This window comes from Corvus brachyrhynchos, unplaced genomic scaffold, assembly GCF_000691975.1.
Source record: "Corvus brachyrhynchos isolate BGI_N302 unplaced genomic scaffold, ASM69197v1 scaffold191, whole genome shotgun sequence".
In the NCBI taxonomy this organism is placed as follows: Eukaryota; Metazoa; Chordata; class Aves; order Passeriformes; family Corvidae; genus Corvus; species Corvus brachyrhynchos.
In genome coordinates, this window is record NW_008236487.1 from 3128798 (window position 1) to 3140440 (window position 11643).

An 11643-nucleotide genomic window follows, 5' to 3' on the forward strand; every position below is an offset into this window, starting at 1 on the left:
ATTTACTCGCAATTGAACACACACAATAGATCAGGTTGTCCTAACAGGGACACAGAAATTTTCATGCAGCTCCGTGTGCAGCTCCCTCGAGGAGCTACTGGCCAGGAAAGTGGAAAGTTTTAAAGAAAATGTTGTGGTTGTGAGTGAATTTTCTCCGTATGGGGTTAACTCCCATTGGCCACTGATGTGGCAACCACTGGCACACCCTCTGTACATGAGCTGAGTGAGCTTTCCTGTTTTGAGCAGATAGGAACTTCTGCAGCTCAGACCGTGGGCTCTTTCCTCCAGACAGCAGCTTGCCCAGGGCAATGACTCCAGCTGATGGCCACTCATGGCCAAAGCTCAAGTTTGATGGACCTGGTTCTTGTTTACTCTGCTATAGCAGTGTATTTAACCATTGCATTTACTCGTATGGGTAATTTGTTTATTTGTTTACACGTACCTGAAAGCCCTGAAAACCTGCAAGAATTGGGGTAAAAGAGATTGTACCATAAATGAGAACTAGCAAACTTAAGTTAGCTCAGGTTGCTAAATGACTCCTCCAGTTGAGTTTTGAGTATCTCCAAGAAATGAAAACTCCACAGTCTATCTGTGTCCCTGTCCCTGTGATGACTAACTTCATGGTAATTTTATTTTTTCTTTTATTCCCTTGGAATTTCCCATGTTCCAACCTGGGTGCCCATCACTTCCCATCCTTTCCTTGTGCACCTCTGAGCTATGCCTGACTCTGTCTCCTCCACACACTTTTCTTAGGTAGCTTCAGACAGCAATAAGGTCTCCCCCAGACTTTGTCTTCTTAAGGCTGAAGAAACCCAGCTTTGTCAGACTCTCTTTGTTCATCATGGCACCCAAATAAATCATCCTAATGACCTTTCACTAGATTCACTCCAGTTTGGCCATACTGCTCTGGTATTCAGGGGCCCAAAACCAGACACCCTGCTCCAGACACAGCTTCACAAGCACTGCTGGAGAAATGGAATCACTCCTAGTGATCAGCAGGTACCTCCTCCCAGTCAGCCCCCAGTCCTATATCCCTACAGCTATTTCATGTTGAGTTTAGTGTTTTCCAAACATTTGTACATTAAGTTCAGCTGCTGTTTAGCATTTTGCATTTGATTTCAAGGAACCTGGAGTCTGGTCAATATGTGCCCATTGCCACAGTCTGGCTGCTGCAGAACCTTGGTCTGAGGTTCCACCAAAGAATAATATGGTAATGTCTACAAAATCTGAGAGTGAGTAAAAGAAAAATAATGAGAAAAAGACAATACATGACATATTCTTCTTAATAACATGTTGTAATAATACATCTTAATAAAATGATTATTGATTATACAGTGTATTATTATTGTAGTAGCCCTAAAATCCTAATAAAGAGCCCAGCAGTGTAAGAAGTCAGGTCACAGAAATGTGGGGGAAATGAAAGGATTCATATCAATGTAAGCTGTTTTGGACTTGGGTTTCACTGACTGTTGCATCCATTTAACTGCAACCACTCCAGCTCTTCTATCTGTGGGAGTGTCACTGTCTTCTTGGGGAAAATGAAGGATTAATTGCATAGTTTAGAATGATTCTCTGGGTATGAATAAAATTCCTTTGCTGCCCAACACAGAAATATTGTTCAAAGTGTGTTTATTCTAGTCAAAAAAGTACTCAAATTTCTGATTAACAGCTATAACAGAATGATAGTCTCCTTTAGCAGGAGACCTGTTCTTCAACAGGAAGGCTTTCCTCTTATCAACATCTTTATCATAAAGTTCTATTTTCATATTAGGAAGATTTCATTGCTGCAATTAAACAAGACTGTATGGGCTAAGGGTTGGAGTAATGTAAGACAGAACTTGACTAACTGATGGCAAGATTGAAGTTTTTGATGTGGATTTCACAATACATTGGAAATAAATAGCTCGCAGTCCCCTATCATCCTTTTTCAGCAAGTGATTTCTTATATTTTACATCCTTATTGATGTATTTCATTGAGTTTACAATGTTATATTGACCTTATCCTGGTTCTAGTCATCAATTTCTATCTTTAGGATATTTAAGGATAATAAATCTTTAAAGTTATTGCAGTAGACCTTTCTCTTCAGAGGATTTATTATTTCCTGCTAGAGGAATGAGATTTTTAATGACCCACATTTTAAATTATTTCTCACTTATAGGCAGTTTTGACCATATAGGAATAAAAATGAAGTACAGGTCTCCTCCTGGGTCCTGCCAGGAGAGCAATAACACCTAACTCCTTGTAGCATTACTGTTTTAATTAACTTAAACCGTGTGAATATGCCAAAGAAATTGCAGTTGTAAGTTGCACAAATTTTAGCATGCTTTATTTCACCTTACTGGGACTCATTCTCAGGTTTGGTTTTGGTTTGTTTTATTTGCAGCTCTGTACTGATATTTGGGAATAGAAAAAGTTGGCTGTCAGATATGTTTTTATAGGTCACAACAGGAGGTAATTTAGAATTACCTTTTTTACCAATGAGATATCTTTTGGGCTCATCTGAAGAGCTGCAGATACCTTCTTATTTTTACCAACATTCAACACTTCATTAGCTCAAGAGTCGCTCTTGGATTCTGTGGATTCTAGGCCTGTGTTGTCATGGCTGCACTTATTACAAAAGGAAGTTTGTCATTAAATTAGAGATATAAAACAGAAAAGGATTTATACAGAGTTATAAAGCCAGAGTTTATACAGAGTTACAAAGCCAGAAAGTATCAGGCTTCTAAACTGAAATATCATCTGTACTTTTAGGGCTCTATAAGCACAGAGCAATGAAGTGTTGAGGCATTTGGACATTGAACAGTCCAGAGGATGCTCTCACAGGAGCTCAGCTGTTTTGTATTTTTCAAAGCTACCCTTTTCACTTCCAATTCTATATAGATAATGTATAGTTGCTTTTATGGCCGCTACAGTGAGGCTTCTGAGGCTGTCTGTCCTATCTATCTACATCAGCTTTACAGCCCTTGGACAGGGGATTTCTCTTCCAATCTCTTTAAGTGCTTTTTGGGCATCTTTCAGCAAGGGGTTTAGGAGGAGAGCAGCACCTCTGCAGCAGTGTCCTGTCAGTGTCAGAAAGCTTTTCTGACTGCTGACACACTTCCCTATGCAGCAGCAGGGAGTCCTGAAAATACAATACAGAAGCAAGAAACACAGGCACTAGTCTTATGCACTCACAAGTCAAGATTTATTTTTTCATTTTAAAAATGATGGCAAATTTTACTCATAGTGCTTTTTCCAGTTGGTTCTTTATGGAACTTTATAAGCATAGGAGGGATGTGTATTAGCTCTCAGTGGATGTAAGTCAGGATATAGATACCGCTCACTGGATCAGTTTCTTAAAGATGTGAGCATTTAAACTCAAGCTCACTCAAGACCAAAACCCAAATTTAACTCCCACAGCACTCAGGGTGCAGTAGCCAAAATATGAAAACTTAACCAGTGAGTTTAGAACATTTGTGTTTTGCAATTGAGTGGTACAATGCAATTTCCCAGTTAACTTTGAAAACCTACTAACACACGTTTAATATTTGGATCCTACACCTGAGACAGGGGAAAAACCAAATGACTGTAGCCACAAAAGGACAGACAAGCCACGGTAAGTCCCACCACTCTCCTACGACTGTTACCACCATCTTCTATGCAGTTCGGGAACCCCAGCTGTTCAGAGGAACAAATCCTTATGCATCCCTGACCTCACTCATGGCCACTTTGGGATCTGTAAGAGTTCCTCCTTATCACCTTCCTACAGCCTAATCCCTGTGTCCCTGGCAGACCTTCAGCTCCTGCTGAGGGCAGCAGTCAGGCAGGTGGAGAACAGGCAGCTGAGGATGGGATGGGGTGAGAGGGCGGGGGCACCTTCCTAGGGCTTAAACAGATGTGAGGGTTAAAAAGGAGACACAGAAATAAACCAAAGACACGAACATTTGATGTTGAAGAGGAGCCTACTTGTTTTTAATACACCAGAAAAATAGCTGAAGCACGGAACAGCCGTGTGTAAAATATGAAGTTTGCTTGCAGAGCTGACCTTGGCAGCAAAGCAACAAACGCCTGAGAGACGATAGCAGTTCTGCATCCAACTGCTGTGAGACTGAAAACAAAAGCAAAACAATGTTACAAGAATGCTGTCCTCCTTCTCTTCACTCACAAGGATTTGAAACAGCCCTCCTTTGAAATCGGTCTGCAAACATATATTCTTACCCATATCAGAAACATCACACATTTTTGCAAACAGGATTTATCATCTTGGACCACGTTGAGTGTGAACCAGAACAGTCTCCAAAATAAAATTACAAATTCAATCTAGAGATACTTTAGACCATATTATTTAAATTGTTCCATCTAAAAAATTTCTGGAAAAATAAGGATCCCATCAAGAATATTAAACTTCATTTGGCCACATATTGAAACAATAAAAAAATGTTTCAAAACAACCAAAATAGTCTGGATAGGTAAGGTATGGCGCTGTTCTCTTGACCAGAGAAAAAACAAACGTATTTGCAACAAATGTAGATTAAAAAAACCCCAATCCTATATTGCTCTCATATAATATACCTTGCAGTGTCTTATAAATATCATTTAATTACATTCAAAACTATATTCATTGTAGGAAATAGAGAGACAGATAACACACTTCCCTAAGATACTTATTCCTGCTATAAAAATTCCGAAATTCCTGTCTGATCTGGTGTCTACCTTTCAGGTAGTTGCTACGACAGATTTTGGGGTTAAATTCCTCTATTAATTTTATAAACTCCTTTGCCAAAACACAGCATGAACATCAATATATATTGCCATTTTTCCTCATTAATCCTTCAACACAAGCAAGCCATTGATGAGACACAGTGAGAACTTAACCCAACGCAGCACAAGCTGGTAGTTCCCAAGCACAGTATGTGATCTCTCTGGAACAGGCAAGGCCATTTGATACCAAATTCCAGGGAGATAACACTGACCCAGAAGCCTGAACACAAGAGCAGCATTTTCAGTTGCAGACCAAGAAGCTGGAGGTTCAGAGTGACCTTGCAGCACTCTGTGATGCCGTGGCACGGGTGGCAGAACATCTTCTTCCAGAACATCTTCACCAGAACATCTTCTTCCAGCAGCTGGACCAAGCACGCCGAGCCCAGGGGGGAGGAGGTACAGGAGGACAGACAATTACCCAATGTTCAGGCACATTGGTACTGCCTTTGCTGTTCTTTTGAAATGTTATTTATTTTTCTCTATCAGTTTAGTATGAGATGTTCCAAGAAATTGATGTCCTTAATTTAACCACAAACCAGAAACAGACTGGACACAGAGTCTGTCAGAAGTGAGGAAAATGTGCTGGAGGGATAGGGATTTCTCTTTCTGTATGCATTGAGTAGCTGAGAAAGCACCAGCTAGTGTGCTAATCAAACTGTCCTGCAGTATCTAGAATTTGCACACTGGATAAGCCTCCACATCATTTGAAAGTTTTATCACTTTATTAATAACTTTATTCATTATATGCAGATAAACAAATACATCTACAGGCTTCAAAATCAGGCTCCCCTTGTGATAAACACTCAATATTCATTCTCACTCCTATTATTTTCCTTTGCGAAGTGCTCTGCTACAAGGGCAGAGATGACAGAATTTGTCCCAGTGTAACAATCTGTTAGATAGAAAGAAATCGAAAGGATCCCATTTTACAGATACTATATGAAGCACAGAGAGTATGTCATCTGACAAATTATACAGAAAGCACAAGAAAAAGGTGAAAATAAATGGCACTTCTGCTGACATCTGGTTGAGTCTATACAGCCTTCTCCAGCTGATAACAGCCGGGTTTGTACTGGTAGTTGGAAACAAAACCTCCTGCCCACTAAGAAATCAGGAGTCATGAGCTGATTTCTTATCATAAATTCAAAATGGATAAACCATTTGTTATTGTTAATGTTATTTGTGTCATCATGGCTCCCAGAGAACAAAAATCCCATGACACTGAGATCATGGGAAAGGTTGAAAATAACTCCCTTCACAAGTGAATCACAAAGCCGGAATCTGCAAAATGTCTTTGAGGGGAGATCATTTCAAATTGAAATTATAAAAAGTTCACTCAGAAAAATTTGGTATCTAGAATACAATCATTGGCAAAATTGTTTGCTGTAAATATCACAAATTATGCAACCTAGCTGGGAATAATAAATGAAGACATTTTTAGTTTCTCTGTAACTTTGAGCCCTTAAGGTGCACTTGGGTTCATCTTTCAGTTTTTTTATCAGTGAAACCTAATAACTTTGCAAAAGCAAAGATTGAGATTCTTCAGGGTCTGAAGTATCAAACAAAACCATGAAATCCTGAAAGTTTGAAAATGGAGCTGCAGCAATCAGTAGTGTTATTTCAATATTTCTGGCCAAACAGAACGGTGGCTATGAAAGCAAGAACCATTGGGGGAAAGACAGTCTGCTTTCTCTCCTAAACAATCTTAGAAATATCAACAGGCAAAGTTCTCCTGTTGGCCTACTACATGGCAGAAAAATAACTGCAAAACAAATGCAACAATACTTGTGGGGTCAGTATTTGGTTGATTTTGCTTAACATTTCCCCTTTATTTCCTCCTCCCCATTAAAAAAATGGAGCAAATTGTAGGCTGCTGTATGGATCAGGTGATCTTCAAGCTGGTACCTGACTCCCAGCATTTCCCCACTGCTTGGAACACTACTGATTGCTTATAAAGGAAAAGTAAATCTGTTTTTCTGCAAGAGTCCCTTCACACAATGTAGGCACTCTACTGCAAATGTAAATCTTGCATCAAACCCTTGCTTGAGCAATCTCAGCATGAATCACCAGCTGCAGGGGATTATCTCCATCAGAATATGTGGAAAGGAAGAAGAGGCCATTTCTTAAGGGAGCTGAATATGTAGCATAAATCTTTGTCTGTAATGAAAGCTTTACTTTATAATTCAAATCAACTCAGTTCTACTGGAAAAGAAGCTTTTCACAAGAAAGGTCTGCAGGTGTATCAAAAATCACTTAAATCTGGGAACTTTTAATAATAGCATTTATTTCCATCATGTCTGTCCAAAGTATCTCAAAATAAGCAACAGACTTTTTTTAAATTATTGTGCAAATACTTTCCAATGACAGCAGGTTTGCTCATTCTAGATTGTAAATAAATCTCTGTAATCTTAGCTCACAGTTCTAAGTTTCTGATACAAAAAAAAAAAAAAAAAGTAGCAGAAAAATGAGGGGAACATTCCACAGGGAAAACAGGTAACTTTGGAAAGGATACAAGGTTTTATGGTTCAGGACTGCCGAGTGTGTGATCTCCTTGAGGAGATTACCCAGTAGTGAAGCCCCTCTGCCAAAACCATCTGTCTTCAGCCTTAGTGTACTTTGTCCTGGACACTCTGAGCTGCTTTTCTGAGAGGATGCAGCTCTTTAGCTACAGTGCAGATAGCAAAGCTCTGCCAATATGAAGAGATTAAAACTTGCTGATGGCTTTGAAGATTAGGATCTGATGCTCAAACTGAGAGACAGAGTAGACCTGAAGCTAAAAAGATCAGACACAAAATATCTGCAGCTCTTAAACCCCTTGAAAATAAGACATTGCATTCTTCAGCAGTAAGCCCTGGTGTTGTGTTTACCTTTGGACAACTGCGGTAACTGATGGGCTACTGTAGTCAGGATCTCTTCTGGCAGGATACAGGGAAATGGGATCGAGATTAAGGATGAGCTTTTACCATGCTGCTTCTGAACTTAATAAATTGGCTGATATTTCTGATCACGTTAACATCTGGATGGAAGGAAGAAAATATATTCTAACTGCACAGATAGCTCTGGGAGGCAGCTACTGTTATTTTGGCACAGCACACCATTAATCTGAATAACTGGTTCTTCATTCAAGCATTAAATACTGTGGAATTTTTGATGCTGAATCCTTCTGTGGAAAATTACATATCCAAACAATTATACTTGATGTATAGTTGGTATCACTCCATTTTCCCCAAGTGGTATCATGTAACTACTGAAGCAGGATTTCTGTCCAGGGCAACTTGGCAGAAAAGGAATCCTTGCTCCTTACTGATCTCACAATGCTTTAGATAGAGCATGCTGGTTTTGGCTGGGGTAGAGTTAATTTTCTCCACAGTAGCTGGTATGGGGCTGTGTTTTAGATTTGTACTGGAAACAGAGTTGATAATGTAGAGATGTTTTTGTTATTGCTGAGCAGGGCTAGCACAGAGCCAAGGACAAGTGAGCGGCTGTGAGGTGCTTGGTGCCTGCCTGGGTTTAAACAACAGAGGGAATGACTGACTCCCATGTAGCACTGAGTGGCCAAATTGTTCATCAGCCTGTTCCACTTTGTGATATAAACAGGTTTTCTGCATCAGTGGTTAGAAATTCCATCAAAATGCCATCAAATTTTTGAATACTCACACACAGTTTCTATCCTGTGGCACAGGAAAGTCTTGCCCTTTCTTTGCATCATTGTTCTCTGTATCTTGCTAATATCCAGTTAATCCAGCAGCAGAAATATTTGCAAGCCTTACTATTTCCTGAGAATGATTTTTGCCTAAAAACAGGAGGATGGAAGTGTGATAAATGGGGAGGCTTCCAGTGTACATTGTTATCTTTAGGCTCCTATTGCTTCCATGAAATTCATGGTGGACTTTATATCTCTGAAGGGAGCTTGTAATTTCCATTAATAAATATATGCTTCTCTGGCAGTCAGAAGCCATGCCAGAATAGTTTTGCAGATTGTCATGCTCTGGAGCCCAAATGTGACAGGTTTGTTGTATGTGTAAAAGTAATTCAGAGAGGTGGGAATCCCCTGTCCCTGGGAGTGGCATTCCTACTTGGTGGATATTGTCTGCAAAACAGACAACCCAGATATCACTGCTGGGGTTGGATTACAGCAGGTTTGGTTTCTACTTTTATTGCACCATCTTTTCTTCAATTAACTAAGTTTTATGTAGTGTTTAGATCTACCTAGTAAAGACTGTGGAAATAGAAGCAAGTGCCCAATCTACTTTCACTAAAATATCACTTTACAAATGCCCAGTGGGTCAACTGGAAACAAGTGGGGACACATTTCAGTTACCACTAGAAACAGGCTTGATTTTTGTAGTCACTGCTCAATAATCATATCCGAGCTTATTGGAAAGGACTCATATTTCTTTTACAAGTTGTTTAAAAATCTGGAATACCATGCATTTTCCAAATTATTTTGTATTACTTTAATTCAGGGCCTAGAAATCACTTAACTATCAGGGCCAGCTACATGTCTTTTGGGAAGCAGCTAATGCACATGGAATTTCTGTAGAAGGGATAATAGTATAGAAACTTTCTTCAATCCTGGATGGAGTAAAATACAATAAAGTTTTTTGGTGGAGTAATGCATTTGTGATGAAATTACAAACATTACTGTCAAGTCTCTGCTCAGAGGAGGTATGAGAGCAGCAAGAACAGGACTGCAAGACCCCACATTCCCCACAGTGCCCCAGCAATGACTTTGGTCCTGTTTCTTTGCCTTTCTGTCTTAGCTCTCAGCTGAGATTGCCCACAAAACACCTAGATAAAAGTTCTTTTTTTCATAAGCAGACACCTGAGGGAGGTGAACAAAAAAAAGGCTCGCTGACTCACTGAATAAATGCTACCCAATCAAAGTGGTCATGTTGGGTCACTGCTAATGGCCCGTTCTTCTCAGTCCATTCGCTTCCTACTTGAAGTTGACGGAAGATGCTTCTGGCAGGTTTTTGGAGGGTGCTTCAGAACCCTGAGCTTACAGATGCCTTTGGTTGTTTCCAACAGTCTACTGCAAGATAAGTGGCACCATGTGAAATGCAAAACCAACAGAAGAGAAGAAAGGACCTGAAGGAAGACAAAAATTGCATCCTGACTTTTCCCGGTCTCTGCTCTTTGGGAGTGTGTCTGTGTTGGTACTTCAGGTAAAGCTGTTTAGTGAGAGAGTAAGCAGGTCACAAACACAGTACTGGGAAAGCCACTGAATGACTGGAATTAAATTTTTTGTATGATAATGCTGAAAGTAGGCAAATGACATTTGAGATGACCCTGCATATGAAAATATCAAAGGAACATCAGAAATATCCATGAAGACACACCATTACATTGCATAACTTGTGACACAGAAGCTGACCTCACCTTTTAGAGAAAGTGACTTTTATTGCCTCCTTCTACTGACTATACTAACACTTGGATACCTGGTGGTGGTACAAATCACTCCAGGTCTGACCTCGGTCAGGGGGTACGGCAAAAACCAGGAAAAAATAGCATTCCGTCTTAACTCCGAAGTTGTTCTTCCTGCAGAGTACTAAAGAAAGGATCTGCAAACTTTTCTTCATCAGTCTTAACAGTGGCTGCTAATGGCAGTGCCAGATCTCATTTCATTTTGCATTTCTGTGCCACAAATATATGTCCTACACTTTGAGAACTTTCACACTACACTTGCAAAACATGGGCCGAAAAATCACTTTCCCTGTCCTGCCCCATAATAGTTAGAAAAATCTGCTGTTTAACCACAGAAAAATTTCCACTGCTGATTGATTCCTAGGTCTGTTTGGCTGATTATAATTCCCCAACCTACCCTTATGTGATTCACACCCATACATCTGCTCTAGCTTCAGCATATAATTGTTATTCCATACAGACAGCCCAGTATTTATTCAAACAAGGGTGCTCTTGTGCACTTCTCCGTTTTTAGCTTCTCTAAAAAGAGTAAATCGGTCACGATACATTACATTGTATGTGTGTGTTTGTGTGTGGGAACAAAAACTAATTTTATCATCCTCTCAAAGGCAGCAGTTGATTACCAAGGCAGAATAAACAAAAGAAGTATGTTAAATGGAGTACTGTACATTTACACTAGACACAGGGCATTCCAGCCTTCCCTAAAATACTGTGGCTAGTTAAAAGAAGATGACAGTTTCTGTTTTTTTCCAACATTGTTTTCTATATTATAAAACAAGTATCTGCTCTCTTGCAAATCTGTTGCTACAGTACAAAAAATCTAGGCCATGGCTCTGTGACACTGCAAGTCTTTGACTCCGGTGTTATCATTTTGTCCTGGGAGAAGCAAAGAAGATGTTTCTGGAAAAAGCAAGTTGGTACTGCTTGGATTATCTTCATAAAAGAAGCTGAAATGAGTTTAAAAACATTTGTGCTCTGCCAGAATCAGCTGATTTGGCTCTCAGGAGTTTGTATAAACTGTTGGTTCATGGCTTTTTTGGCTTGTGCCTGTGTTAGGACTTGGGGGAGTTCAATGAACCCAGATCTCAAAGCAAAAATATTTAACCTTCATTCTCTAGTGGAAAGTGGGTTTAAAAGCTAATTTTAGTTTTCTGGAAAATATTTTTGAACTAATCTTAGACTCATTTAACTTGCTTTGTGAAAACAATCCAAATATAGACTTGAAGACTTGGAAGTTCTGCTTTGGTTCAATGCGTTATACAAGCGGGGATCGACTTGTGAAACATGTTGCAACTACAAGCTTAATGCCAATCATGTTGTATCTGCATATGGAATCTGAGCTACTTTCAGTAACATCCATTAAGATAAAAACACAGCACTGTTTTTTTGTAGAAGTATGAAGATTCTCAGCGAAGGAATTAATAGAGGTTTCATCTTGACACCTTTGTGCTTCCTATCACTGTTTTCCGCAGCGC